A 15,768-nucleotide genomic window follows, 5' to 3' on the forward strand; every position below is an offset into this window, starting at 1 on the left:
GAAAACAACTTCCAAAAGGATAACCACTCATTTTTATGATTGTTTCATAAACACAGCAGGAAGCGTCCACTTTGGGGGGGATCCAAATGGCTTCATCAAATCCAACGGAAGGGGGATGGATAGTAATTGTACATATCAGGGGCTAGTTGACGATTCCATTAGCAGAACCCCTCTGCTGAAAATTCATGATCATTGGGATTTTGCCAGAATGTTCCAAAATGCTTACTATTTTGGGACAAGGAATAGACGGGACTACACACACACACAGGAAGAAGCAGGACATTGGCTTTCTCGAGGAACCAAATAGACTGTCGTGTGTGGTTAGTGGAATTCCCAAACTCCAGATCCAGGAGAACCAAATGCCCTTGATGCTTGCTGGACTCTGTCCCAAAGCTTTTGTCAAGGGCATCTTTGAACTCATTCAGGGTTGGAATTACTCCTGCGGGCCCCATCCCTGAAGCAGTCATGTGACCATGAACAAGTCACTTCCCTTGGCCTTCATAGAGTCTGTCTATACAACTGAAGTCGAGTGGTTTCCATTTTGAAATACTATAGTCAAAGCTATAAAATACATAGACCGGCCAGAGGGATTAATAAGGTAACAGAGGACTTGTAGTCAGGTCTAACAGACAAGAAACTACTTAAGGAAAGGAAAGGTTCATTGGACTTACCGTTCCAGGTTTCAGTCTATCATTTTGGGGAAGTCGAGGCAGGAACTTAAGCATCTAGGCACATCACCTTCACAGTTAGGAGCAGACGCAGATGAGTGTACCGAGCACCCTGCTTGTTTCAGCTAGTTTTCTCCTGTCCTACACAGTTCAGACCTCTTGCCTAGGGGATGGTGTTGCCCACAATGGGATAAGTCTAAGTCAATTTACAATCAAGACTATCAAGTCAGACATGATGGCACACACCTTTCATCCCAGAATTTAAAAAGCAGAAGAAACAGGCATATCTCTGTGAGTTTGAAGCCTGTCTCGTCTACACAGAGAGTTTCAGGCCAGCCAGGGCTATTCTTGGCAGAAAAAAATGAAGACAGTTCCCCACAAATAACCCACAGACCAACCTGATCTAGACAGTTCTTCAACTTAGCCCCTATTCTGAGGTGATTATAGGTTGTGGCAAATTCACATTTAAACCCAGGCACCACATTAACAAATATATGGGAACTAAGGCCTCAGTCTTGAACAATCAATGGTGAAAGACCAGATCTTAAGGGAGAGCAGAAAATATCTTGAGCCAAAACAAAAACAAAACTCAATACGTACGCCAAAGCTTACAGGATACGTCATGACAGAAGTTTGAGTATGAACACTGACATTTAAAGAAAAAAGAAAGGGGCTGGAGAGATGGCTCAGCCAGCGGTTAAGAGCACTGACTGCTCTTCTAGAGGTCCTGAGTTCAATTCCCAGCAACCACATGGTGGCTCACAACCATCTGCAAGAGGATCTGATGCCCTCTTATGGTGTGTCTGAAGAGAGCAATGGTGTACTCATATACATAGAATTAAATTCAGAACTTGAATATAACACCTGAGAAATAAATATTTCACCAAGTGGGATTAAAACCCAGAGAAGGCTGGGTCAAGAGGAGCAGTTATAGACCAATTATATCACTGCTTCTGGGTACATTTCCATTACTTCCAGGGCCAAAAGAGTCTTAAACCAACCTCAATGAGTGGAAGACATGACAGTGTCAAGGAATGGTTCTGGTTGTCAGGGGATGGATTCTACTGACCTTCACTGGGTAGGGACAAGGGTTTTGACCAAGCATCTTACATACTCTTTGTAGCCCCGATAAGGAAACCATCCAGCTCCCAAGAGTCAATCTACCAAGCTGAGAAAGTATGGGTTTCCTAAAGCTGCCAAAACAAAATACTAGTGGCCATGTGACTTAATATAACCAAAGGTTACTCTCTGCAGTTGCAGCAGCTGAACATCTGAGAGGAGATGTCACTGGGGTAAGCATACGTTGACAGTTCTGACGTAGAGCCTGTTTTCTGATATTTTTTCTTAGCTTCTAGAGATACTGGTATTTTTGATTGGCCCAAGCAGTGATCCTCCAATGTCTGTACCTTCTCCTCTTCCTCCTCCTCCTCCTCCTCCTCCTCCTCCTCCACTTCTTTCTCCTCCCCCTCTCTTTCTTGTACAAACACCAGTCATATTGGGTTAGGGACACACACTACTCCCATGCCCATGAGACCTCACCTTAACTTAGATCTCAGTGACATGGGCAAAGATCCGATTCCAAATAAGGTCACTATGACAGGCAGTGTTTATTGTTAATTTGACAGAAGTTCGAGTCACGTAGGAAGGGAGTCTCAGTGGAAGTCTGTGTAGATTAGGCGTGCCTGTGGGCATACCTCCGAGGGATTTTACTAATCAGATTTTCCTAGTCTGAGGAATTGATTAATCAGGGTCAACTGAGTGAGGCAGTCTCCGTGTTAGTGTTGGCAGCTTCATTTCATGGGCAGGACCTGAATACCCGAATTCATTGCTCTCTGTTTCCCTTTCTTTAGATTTATTTTTAATTGTGGTTTTATTTGTGCTTGTGAGTGCAGGTGCTCTTGGGGACCAGAGGTGTGGGATCACCTAGGAGCTGAAGTTACAGCCGGTTGTGAGTTTCGCAGTTGTGGGCTCAGGGAATCAAACCTAAGTCCACTGTGAGAGCTGTTCATCGCTCCAGTGAGATGGTCTAGAGATGACCAGTGAGTCATCTCTCCAGCCTCTGCTTCTTGGCTACAACCATCATGTGACCCTTCTGACCTCTTGCCTCTGTGACTTGGACTCTAACCTGGAATGTGAGAATAAGTTATTTCTCCTTTAAGTTACTTTTATCACATGAACCAGAAAACAAACCAAGACACAGTCACAGCTAAGAGGGCTGGAAACCCATTACATCTTCTTTAAGGACGAGGTTATAGATCAAGACACAACAGAAGCTGTCCCCTAAACGCAGCCACACAAGTCTCCTTAAACATTTCTGGGTAGGGGGTTGTGGACTGGAAATGAAATGTTTCCTACCTGCGTCATGTCTTGGACACTTGGTCCTGAGGTGATGGGGATGCTATTTGGAGATTGTAGAAACTTTGGGAGGTGGCTGAGGGAGGGAAGAGGGAGTTGGGGCAGGTCCTTGGGGCATATTATTTACTTCTTGCTTCCTCCTCTTCCTGGGCAGCTGGGCTGATCCCTCGTGTCTTCTTGATATGGTAAACAGACCATTGCAAACCCGGACCTCAAATAATTCCTTCCTCCTTCTCGTGTTCACATAAGGTAATTTGGACGTGGGAACAGAAAAGTAAGAAATACAGGAGTCACAGAGGAAAACATAGGAAAGAAATAGATAATATAAACATGAGACTTTAGCAAGCGGTGATCTCTGGACGCCTCATTGGGCTCTCTTCTATTTTGGGTTTTTTGTTTTGTTTGTTTTGTTTTGTTGTTTTCCCTTTTCCCTTCCTATTCCAGACCTGAGTTTGTTTGTCTGACTGTTTCTTGTCTATTTGTTATTTGTTTGCCTTATCCTGAGGCAGACAGGCTAAGATTAAAGAGTAGAAAACAAAGATGGTAGCAGCCACCAGCACCCACTGCAAAAGCTCTAAGGACTCAAGAGATCCACGGATGCTCTAGAGAGTGATGTGGGATCAGCAAAGGAGTCTACAGTGCCCACAGTAGCCCTGGAACAACTAAAAGGGGGGAAGGAGAAGGCAAGTCTAATGGAAAGATGTCTTTAAAAAGTGGGTGTCGGGTTGGTGAGATGGCTCAGCAGGTTAGAGCACCCGACTGCTCTTCCAAAGGTCCTTAGTTCAAATCCCAGCAACCACATGGTGGCTCACAACCATCCGTAACAAGATCTGACTCCCTCTTCTGGTGTGTCTGAAGACAGCTACAGTGTACTTACATATAATAAATAAATAAATAAATAAATAAATAAATAAATAAATAAATAAAGTGGGTGTCAAAGCTGGGTGTGGTGGCGCACGCCTTTAATCCCAGCACTCGGGAGGCAGAGACAGGCGGATTTCTGAGTTCGAGGCCAGCCTGGTCTACAAAGCGAGTGCCAGGACAGCCAGGGCTATACAGAGAAACCCTGTCTCGAAAAACCAAAAACCAAACAAACAAACAAATAAATAAATAAATAATAAAATAAAAAGTGGGTGTCAGACATCTAAGCCAGGGCGGTGTGTGGAGACCAGGAGCTTGCACAGAACCTGCCCCCAGAAGCCCTGCCTAGCCACAGCATCACCCTGACTCTGGACAACAGCAGGATATCCAAGATGCAGCTGGCAATGGCCCAGCATCTATGTTGCTCCAGCAAGCAGAAACCTTGAACTAGACCAAAGACTAGTTGCAAATAGTTGCAATGAATATTTGCAGATAAAGCTGTTTTTGGGGAAAAAAAAAAAAGGAAAGGTGGGGGAACGATGTGGTGAAAGGTGTGTGGTGGTGGAGAGGGGCAGAACTGCAACAGGTAACTGAGGGAGAAGGCTGAACTGCTGAGTAAGTCTGACGTACTGGCGAGCAGCAGCCTGGAGCTTGCACAGACTCAGTCCTTCCCCCACCCCACTGGCACCCCAAATGGCTGCCCAACCAATCAATCACCCTGGCTCTGGGCAATGATGGGATGTCCGAGATGAAATACGGTTCATTTTCTGCACTGGACCTCTTCAAAAGACCTGTAAGGTCCGTGCTGGCCCTGAAGGCCTTGTTGATGTCTGCCCTGTGTCCCGGAGACCACTGTGGCCTGAGCTGCAGCGGTGGATGATCTCTGTCCATGCTGTGGCCCAAAACCATGTGGAAGTCTGTGCTCTGTGCTCCCCTTGACTGTAACCGCAAGGTTCTTTCATGGTGGTGTTAATGACTGCAGACTCACGGTTTAACAGCCTGGACAGGAAGCCATCAAAGAGAACTCTTAGAAACTGGGATAAGGATGGTTCTGGTGCGCGCGCGCGCGCGCGGGGGGGGGGGGGGTGATGGGGGGAGATAGGGGAAGGGCTCCTTTTCTTTAAAGAGCTGACCACAAGGAGTTTGACCAAGCTCCAGTGAATGCATGGGAAGCAAAGATAGAACTTGTTTTGTTTTGCTTTTTTTTTTTTTCGTCTTTTTGGGGGTGGGGAACTCATGGGGTGGAGGGTAGACCTGGGAGGACTGGGAAGTGAGTTTGATCAGATCGCATGATGGGAAATTCTCAAATAATAAAGTAAAATATCCTGTTGAAAAGAAGAATAGCATACAGATGGACAAGACTTTTTAAAAAAAAAAAAAAGATTTGTTTTATGTGTGTGACTGTTTGCCTACATGTGTATGTGTGCACCATATGTGTGCAGAGCCCTACAGGGCTGAAAGGGGCATCAGGTCCCCCTGGAACTGGAGTTACAGGCAGTTGTGAGCCCCCACGTGGGTGTGGGAACCAAACCCAGGTCCTTGTTTCTCCATCCACTAAGATTTTGAAGGGAGGGCTGGCGAGATTGCTCAGTGGTTAAGAGCGCCGACTGCTCTTCCAAAGGTCCCGAGTTCAAATCCCAGCAACCACATGGTGGCTCACAACCATCCGTAACGAAATCTGATGCCCTCTTCTGGAGTGTCTGAAGACAGCTACAGTGTACTTACATATAATAAATAAATGAATCTTTAAAAAAAAAAAAAGATTTTGAAGGGAAGTCGGGCGTGGTGGGGCATGCCTTTAATCCCAGCACTTGGGAGGCAGAGGCAGGCAGATTTCTGAGTTCGAGGCCAGCCTGGTCTACAGAGTGAGTTCCAGGACAGCCAAGGCTATACAGAGAAACCCTGTCTCGAAAAAAAAAAAAAAAAAATTTTTTTTTGAAGGGAAAATGATAGGGGGAGGGAGAGTGCGGCAAATCTAACAAACACAAAAATGAACAAAGGAACTAAGAACCGGAAGCATCAGTGATGGATGGCTTCAGCTAGGAGCTCGCCCTTGTTAAAAACAAAAACAAACAAACAGGAAAAGAGAATTAAGTCAGAGATGCTCCCTGGATGTCACCCCCCTGGACAAAGTACGATGCACGCTGGAGGTTGCTCCCCGATAGATGACCCTCCCCGGATGTCGCTCCCTGGATGACATTCCTGGATGTCGATAGATATCGCTCCACGTAAGACGCTCCCTGGACGATGCACCCTTGATGTTGCTCTAAGGTAGATGCTCACCGGATGACCCTCCCCAGATGTCGCTCCCCTGATGACCTTCCCGATTGTCACGCCCTGGATGACATTTCCAGATGTTATCGATATCGCGCTTGGAGGACACTCCCTGGATGATGCACCCTGAATGTTGCTCCATGGATGACGCTCTCTGGATATCACTCCCCGGATGTCGCTCCCGGATGACCTTCCCGGATGTCGCCGCCCCCGACTCCTGATCCCCATGACCTTCCCTGGGTGCTCTGCTGCACAGGGCCTCATTAGCACCGACTTCCTCTTCCGGTGACTGCCAGAGGTAACATCAACCTTCAGTGTCCCACAGCCAAGCAGGAATATTGACCAAACCAGATCTTTTTTTGTTTGTTTGTTTGTTTTTCGAGACAGGGTTTCCCTGGCTGTTCTGGAACTCACTTTGTAGACCAAGCTGGCCTCGAACTCAGAAATCTGCCTGCCTCTGCCTCCCGAGTGCTGGGACCAAAGGTGTGCGCCACCACGCCCGGCTCCAGACCAGATCTTTGTGTCTTGCTTCCAGTACAATTTATGTTGTATTAATAGGAATTCGGGACCCTCGACACGTTATTTTAAACTATAAGTGATGTCAGTACAGTAAGACCTTGCTTACTTCAGGTGGCGGGCTCATTCGGAGCTCTTTGCCCGTAGCGAGTTCATCACGAATGTCTCCACGGCAACCGCTTCATTGCAGACCACCTTCTCCTACCAAGGTTGCTTCCTATTCCCAAGCAGAGGAAGAGTATTATGGTTTATGTTTAAGGTGCGGTGGTTTTGTTTTGTTTTGTTTTCCTTTTGAAACAGGGTCTCACTATGTAGCTGTGGCTGGCCTGGAACTTTCTATATAGACGAGATTGGCTTTGAACTCACAGAAATCTGTCTGCCTCTTCCACCTGAGTGCTGGGATGAAAGACCCATGTGTCACCACTCCCATCCTGAAACTTATTTACTTTTTATTGAATGATTGCTTGATCGAATGTGTGTATGTCTGTGTGAGTGTGTGTATACATTACTGAGTGAGCCACATGGGTGCTGGGAATCTGACCTAAGTCTTCTGGAAGAGCAGCAGCAAGGGCTCTTTTTTATTTTATTGCTTTGGGTTTTTTATTGTTGTTGGTTGATTTGGTTTTGATTTCCCACTTTAGTTCTTTTGGTTTTTTTTTTTTAAACAAAGTTTTCTCATGTGGTCCTGGCTATCCTGGAAAGTGTTTTGTAGACCAGGGTGGCCTCGAAAGCAGAGATCTGCCTCTGCCTGTGTCTGCCTCCCAAGTGCTGGGATTAAAGGTGTTCAGCACCATGAGAAAGGGCTCCTGAGTACTGAGTCATCTCTCCAGTCCTTTAAGGTAATTTCCAGGCTAGCCTCAAACTTACGACCCTCTTGTGTCTGCCTCTCCAGCATATCCTACCAGTGTGGGCTACCCCAGTTACCTTGAAACTTCATTCTTGCACATGTGTGTTTGTATGCATATGTACATGTGAATGCTGGTGCCCCTGGAGCCTGGAGGGAGAAGTCAGATTCCCTGGAGCTGGAATGACTAAACTAAACTCTGGTCTGCTGGAAGAACAGCAGGGGCTCCTAACTGATGAACCCTCTCTCCAGTCCCCAGAGTAACCCGGGTTGGTTTTGGCTTTTGGTTTCTTCATCTGTTAAGCACTATGACAAACAACTCAGAGCACAGAGGCTTGACGCAATACACATTTGCAGTTGTGTGACAGCCCCAGAGGCCAGAAGTCCAAGATCAGACTCATCTGCCTGCAATTATGGCGTTAGTGGGGCTGGTTCCTCCACACGGTACTGGGCTCAATTCAAAAGCAAATCCAAATTAACAGACGTTCCTAGGTAAGAACTATTGAAACGTGAGTTCCAGATAGGCTTGTGTTCCCTTCTGCGAAGCACTTGGCTGCTCATCACCTCATAGGTGCCAAGGGCAGAAGGCCAGAAGGCCAGGAGGCATGCAGAATTGCTCCTGGCGCTCCCGTAAGAAGCCTGCCTTTCCAGCTTCCACCGGCTGCCTGTGGCCCTTGGCTCCTGGTCCTTCAGCAGCTTCGAGTCCTGCATGGAAGCCCACCTCACCTCTCCCCTCTTCCCACCTTCCATCCTGCCCTCTCCCATGTCTGGTCAGTCACTTCTCCTGCTTCCCTCACACACCCACGGAGAATCTTATCATGGCACTGAGAGCGCTAGGTGATCCAGGGTGCTCCCTAGCTAGAGCCTTCATTTAATCACATTTAGCCTGACCTGGTCCTTTCCTCTTAGCCCATTGGGCGCTGGGGTTCCAGGCATGCACGGCTATATCCAGCCTTGCCAAGTTCATTTGGCCATGTGAGATAATATATTCACCAGTTCCCAGCATACTGACCTTTCTTTCTTCCCTTCTTGGACAGAAGACCGGTAACAGCAAACAGTCTAACCTTTGATACCATGCCTGAGAAGGGGCCGGGTGTGGTTTTCCATTGCTGCACCCCCTCTCCTTTCAGTTCTAAATCTTGTCTCCAAAGAGCCCAGCCCGCCTCATAGGCTTCTAATGTTTCAAAGTATACTTTAATTTTCTTGCCATCCTATTTGATTATTTAAACAGCAAAAGGCTGCCTTGTCCTGTGGGCGATGGGTCTGTGAACCATTGAGTAGGCAGCTGTGGGGTCCAGCATGGCTCCTATGCCTGAACTGGCTTCACGAACCTAGACCTGTAGCCTGTCTTTGGCTACTTTGTGGGGTTTTCTTTCTTCTTCCACCCTTTCATCCCCCTAACACTAGATAGGAAAGAAAGATGGATAAAGAGGAAAGGACATGTTATTATTACACTGCTTTGTGTTCATTAGGGGCATCAAGTTTCTTGGGGTAAGTTTGATCTTCACTATCAAGATATCTAATTTCTTCCTTTTCCTTCTCCTCCTTGTCTTCTTCTTTCTCTCTTTCCCTCTTTCTTTCTTTCTTTGCACATGACTATTTAACAAACTGTGACCAACAGCAACAGCAACCAACCAACAATCCACAATTAAACTCCACACCCACAATATTAGAAAGATGTTAACTCTTTTTTTTTTTTAAGATTTATTTATTATATGTGAGTACACTGTAGCTGTCTTCAGACACACCAGAAGAGGGCGTCAGATCTCGTTACAGATGGTTGTGATCCACCATGTGGTTGCTGGGATTTGAACTCAGGACCTTTGGAAGAGCAGTCAGTGCTCTTAACCTCTGAGCCATCTCACCAGCCCCCAAGATATTAACTCTTAAAATTCAAATAGTAGGGGATGGAGAGATGGCTCAGTGGTTAAGAGTGTTTGCTGCTCTTCCAGAGGACCTGAGTTCATTTCCCAGTGTGTTCCCATGATGGGTGGCTTACAACTATCTGTAACTCCAACTCTAGGGGATCCAACACCCTCTTCTGGCCTCTGCGAACGCTTGTACCCACATGGTGCACATACATACATACAGGGCATCCAAACATAAATAGGAACTTCAGGGTGATGCTGAAAACAGTATTCCAGGGTAGTTGCTTCTCGACTGCCCTCTACAGACTGAGGAACTGTCTTTTAAAAACACAAAACCAACCGGTGCTGGCTTGTGTTTGAATACACTGAGCTGTTTGCATAGCCAACAGTGAGTAATTCAGATAAATGGCTGCATAGAAAAGCAAGCAGTCACAAGAGGTTTGCTTGTGTTAACTCCGATGAAAACAGAAACTACCACACAAAGTACAGTGATCAGAACACACTCTAGATCAGCTGGGACCACCGGTTGCCTGATACGAACACTGAATATTTGTCTAAAAACACCCTGTCAGTGTAGTCTGATAAGTGAGGGTAAAGACTGCCTTTTCATAACATTCAGAGTAAATCTTAAAATCTGGTGTCCTTCAAACACAGGTGAGGATTGAAACTAAATTCAAGTGTTGAACAGGATAGAGTCTCTTTGTTTTTCTAAATCAAAACTAAGAAAGGGCCATTCCTATGATGTCACACCTGGAGCTGTCTCTGACTCTATTAACAGAACTGTAAGTTCCGTCCATTGTAGGAAACCAGTTGAAATTTGGGCTTCTCTCTCCGGAGACCAAAAGAATCCTGCCAAACATATCCAAGGTTCAGAGAACTTAACCGATGAGGGCGAAGAAAGAGCGGAAGAGGGGAAAGAAGGCACACACCATGGCAGATGCAGACTTCTGGGTGTGGTATGGTCCTTACACCCTTCAGTACACAGCAGCTGTGGTTTCCTGCACAGGATTCTTCCCTTCACCATCTCAACATGGATGTGGGAGGAGCTCTCGAGGTCCCACCTCTCCCTGAGGATCTTCTGGCAGTTACGTTGCTGGGGATGGGAAGAGGTGTTTTATCCTGTGTTGAAGTCAGTGGGAAGGGGTACACACTCCTGTGAACAACTTCTCAGCCATCTGCTGTAAGCAATACTAATGAAGGTCACTGGATGCTTCCCATCAATAACATGAGAGACAGGAAGGGTGGGGAGGACAAGAGAGGGAAATACAGTCAAGCCAAAGATACATGTATGAAACTATCTCAGCGAAGTCCACTATTATGTACAGTTATATACATTAATTAAAATATTTTAATTTTTTAATAGACTTTCACTGTGTACCCCTGGCTATTCTTAAACTCACAATATAGACCATAGGTCTGCCTCCCAAGTGTGGGATTAACTAACAAAAATAATAAGAATTTGGTTTGTTTCATCTTTCAGGACAGGGTTTCTCTGTCAGCCTTGGCTTCCCTGGAACTCATTGTGTAAATCCAGCTGGCCTCGGACTCAGAGATCTTCCTGACTCTGCCTCCTAAACATCTGGATTAAAGGTATGTGCCACCATCACCCAACAACAACAAAATAATATTGTTTGGCATTGTTGTTGCTAATGTTATTAAGCTACAATCTAGTCTTAGATTTGTTTTTTTTTTTGTTTGTTTGTTTGTTTGTTTGTTTTTCGAGACAGAGTTTCTCTGTATAGCCTTGGCTGTCCTGGAACTCACTCTGTAGATCAGGCTGGCCTCAAACTAAGAAATCTGCCTGCCCCTGCCTCCCAAGTGCTGGGATTAAAGGCATGCGCCACCATGCCCAGCTCTAGTCTTAGATTTTTATAAGCTATAGATTTCTATAATGATACACCACATAAAGGTCAAAAAGTTCCCCGTTCTCCTTATAGAGCATGTTATAGATTGAAGAGTTTTGTTCTGATGCTCGAGGAGCTTCAATTCAAAATTGTGATTTTTAAGGCTCAAACCTAACAGGTTCTAGTCTCAAAAGCTACTGTAACAGTTTTAGTCTCATAAAAGCTACTATACTTAAGAAATGCAAGTTGGTAGCCAGTAACCTTATAAATGAGCATATGATTTAATGTGCTCAAAACTATATTTAAAGTCATGTTGAGAAATGATGCAATTAATTTTTTAGCTTTTTTTTAAGATTTATTTATTTAATGTATATGAGTATACTGTAGTTGTCTTCAGACACACCTGAAAGGGTGTCAGATCACATTGCAGATGGTTGTGAGCCAACACGTGGTTGCTGGGAATTGAACTCAAGACCTTTGGAAGAGCAGTCAGTGCTCTTAACCACTGAGCCATCTCTCCTGCCCCTATTTCGCTTTATTTAACCTTTTACTTTATGTTTACTAGGTACAGTTCAGAACAGATAACTAGAAATAAATACATATTGTCTAACCTAAATATACTTAGTAGGTATTAGCTCTCAAACGTGTCAGAGATCTTTTGAATATGGTATTAAATGTTGAAAATTACTATGACAGACAGAGACTCCTAAATTCTAACCTAAAAGTGACCCCCCCCCAAGGTCTCCAAGAAGATATGAGCAAAGCCACAAAGGACTCCACCTAGATTGTGGTATGTCAACTACTAGGAAAGACTGCCTCAATGCCTTGACCACTGCCAGGGCCCAGCCTGAACTATGGACAGAGGACATCTGGAAAATTGAATGTCTCGTGTTGCCTAAGACACACAATCCTACCCCACAGAAAAAGACTTCGCATCTTCTGGTCCTGATGGCCAGACAGCCTCTGGCCACAATGCAATGGAGACCACAGGAACCTGGGAGAACTTCCTGGGTAGTAGACCGTGGATTAATCTCTGTCATGTTAATTAATATATGACACTTAGGTTATCATTTATCTTTCTCTGTTCTCTGATCACATGGATGGCTAAGCTAACTGTCATAACAGCTAGAGAATAGGCAACTAGCTCCTTACCCCCAGGTTAAGTTAACACCATGTTAGTTCATTAGTCGATCCATCAGCTAGTTAAACCTACGAGCTCTCTTATTAGAAATGTGAACAGGTTTGCCTTGCTCACAGGCTTCGTGATAAGAGATAAACAGGTTTCAGATGGATTTTTTTTTTTTTTTTGCTATTCCTTTATCTAGCAAAAACATGGCAGTGATCTTTAACTTTTTAATGTTGTAATCCTCTAAAACTTTAAGAATTTAAAATCTCGGGCTGGTGAGATGGCTCAGTGGGTAAGAGCACCCGACTGCTCTTCCAAAGGTCCAGAGTTCAAATCCCAGCAACCACATGGTGGCTCACAACCATCCGTAACAAGATCTGGCGCGCTCTTCTGGAGTGTCTGAAGACAGCTACAGTGTACTTACATATAATAAATAAATCTTTAAAAAAAAAAAAGAATTTAAAATCTCTCCATTGTCTTTAGTACTATTAAAGAGTAAAGAAAAACCTAGACAGCCGGGCGTGGTGGCGCACGCCTTTAATCCCAGCACTCGGGAGGCAGAGGCAGGTGGATTTCTGAGTTTGAGGCCAGCCTGGTCTACAGAGTGAGTTCCAGGATCAGCCAGGACTACACAGAGAAACCCTGTCTCGAAAAAACCAAAAAAAAAAAAAAAAAGAAAAAAAAGAAAAACCTAGACAGTGTAACAAATTATCAAGACAGGACAGAAATAGTTGGAGACCTGCTTTCCTGATATGCTCATGTCAAGTGTTGCTGCCCTTAGGCAAGATGGGAGTCAAGCCATAATTTCCCATAACAGATGGCTGCCAGTGTATGACTGCCCTTAACCAAGATGGCGGTGAAAATCTGACCACACCATCTTTATCTCAAAGCCAAGATGGCCAACAGCTTTGTGCTGTTTACCCACTGTGTAAACTTTCCTGCTGCCAAAATGGCAGGAGACTTAAAACGAGCAGCTTAGTCAGTCAGTAACACTGTTGCAGAGAGAGATGGCTACTATACTAAGGGCAGGTTTATTGGGAAGCAGGCAAGGAAGTTCACTGGCCTCAAGGAAGGAAGCCAAGGAAATCACCGTGCGAAGGGAAAGAGAAAAGAGGGGGAAGGGAGAGAAAGAAAGAATGTGTGCACAGAGAGGAGAGAAGAGAGAAAGCACAAGGAGACCAAATGTCTGGATTCTATAGGGAGAGCCCCTGCGGGGAGGGCAGCCCAGCCAGCCACTGGGCTGGGAAGTTTAGGTTGGGGCAGGGTATAAAAGGCAGGGCCTGGAGGATCCTGGGAGGACCTGGAGGCCAAATCTGTTTGATATGTAAATTTTGTTCTTGGGGGCCCCTAATCCCAGAGTCTGAAAACAAACAATTACTTACAAAAAAGAAAAAAAATACCTGGTGGCTCAGTGGTTGAGAGCACTGACAGCACTTCTAGAGATGCTGAGTTCAATTCCCAGCAACCACATGGTGGCTCACAACCATCTGTAATGTCTTCTGGTGTGTCTGAAGATAACCGTGTACTCACACAGAATAAATAAAACTCTTTTTTTTTTTTTAATTTTCTGGAATATAAACTAACTACAGCCACTCCATCCAAACATTAGTATCAATCTTCTGGTGGGTCCTACCCTGAACAGCACCAACGATGCTCCCTACATTGGAGTAGTGAAAAGGTGGCCCACCTAAAGGAGAGGCCACGGGGAGCTAGCACAGGGCTCTCTGCTGGGTACAATGGCCAAGGTCAGTGGAGCTGCTGGAGGTGGTTGGTTTCCAGCTGCAAAGGAAAATGGTGCCAAGGAGACTTGGTTGGGGGCCTGGTTGGAATTAGTAATAGTTTTCCCAGTGTCTGGCTTGATGTTAGTTATTTCTGTACACTCCTGTTTGTGCCCTTTTAGGACACGGGAGCTAGCTGTGGAACATCATTGTAACCACGCTGATGGCTACCAGCTCCAGCATCATTGCTATAGCAAATGCATGAAGTTCTATCTGATAGGTCAGACCATTTGAAGGATCACAAGGAAGTTCAACATTTGCCAGTGAAAGCACGGGACATGTGTGTCTTAGTTGTTGTGAAGAGATACCGTGACCAAGGCAATTCTTTAAAAACAAAAAACCATTTCATTGGGGCTGACTTACAGTTTCAGAGAGTTAGTCCATTATCATCATGGAAGGACACATGCAATGTACAGGTAGATGTGGTGCTGGAAGAGCCAAGAAATCCACCTACCTCTGCCTCCTAAGTGCTGGGATTAAAGGCCTGCGCTACCACTGTCCAGCCTACATCTTTATCTACATCTTGATCCTAAGGCATCAAGAAAGAGACTTGTGTTCCACAGTGGGTGGAGCTCAAACATAGGAGACCTCAAAGCCCACCCCCATAGTGACACACTTCCTCCAACAAGGCCACACCTCCTCATAGTGCCACTCCCCGTGGGCCAAAGGTTCAAACCCCTGATTCTATGGGGAGCCATTTCTATCAAACCACCACATGTTTGGTTGTTGATCTTTTTAGTGAAATGTTTATACTGGATGTTAATGGGAAGTAGTTTGTCATCTTCCACAGCCTTCCCGTGCTAGCCCACCTCTCACCTGATGGTGCTCACTAAAGATAAAACAATGTTGTCAATAAAAGGGCCTAGCCAAGTGCCCAGAGTCACTTCAAGCATCAACTCTGACATGAAAAGATGTGTCTGTGTGTCTGTTAAGGAACAGGTAACTCCATTTTTCTTTTTAGTTAAACAATGTTAGACTTTGATCATGTCTGTAGCTAGGGGTCACCTCCACCACCTCCCCCAATAATACGGTGAATCACACATTTTAAAAAGTGTTTCCATTGTTCTGAGAATTGACTAACCATAAAATATTTCATGATATGTTAATGGTCTGACCATAAACCCATGACGCGTTTTTTTTCCATGATCATAGAAAATAACTGTAAAATTCTGGGTTTTTGGTTTTGTCTTATTTTGTTTTGTTTTTTCTTTCTTCTTTCTTGATCAATTCCTTGTTTTCCATAGAAAGACCTTTGTTTCTGATCCGGGCCACTTCATTTTTTTTTTTTTTTTTTTTTTTTTTTTGATTTTTCGAGACAGGGTTTCTCTGTGTAGCCCTAGCAGTCCTGGAACTCACTCTGTAGACCAGGCTGGCCTCGAACTCAGAAATCCGCCTGCCTCTGCCTCCCAAGTGCTGGGATTAAAGGCGTGCGCCACCACTGCCCGGCTCCGGGCCACTTCATATCCTTGCCAGTGGAGGGTGTAAATCTGTCCAAGCCATGAAAATAAAATTTTACCTTGAAACATCTGTGTCAGCTCCTGGTTTTTGACACTTTAACAGTGTCCACAGGAACCAGACTGAGTTCTCATGCCAGCCTCCGGCACATACTGAGCGAGGTATGGTGGTACCACACC

This window comes from Mus caroli, unplaced genomic scaffold, assembly GCF_978045245.1.
Source record: "Mus caroli unplaced genomic scaffold, Mus_caroli_1 scaffold_2, whole genome shotgun sequence".
NCBI classification, from domain to species: domain Eukaryota; kingdom Metazoa; phylum Chordata; class Mammalia; order Rodentia; family Muridae; genus Mus; species Mus caroli.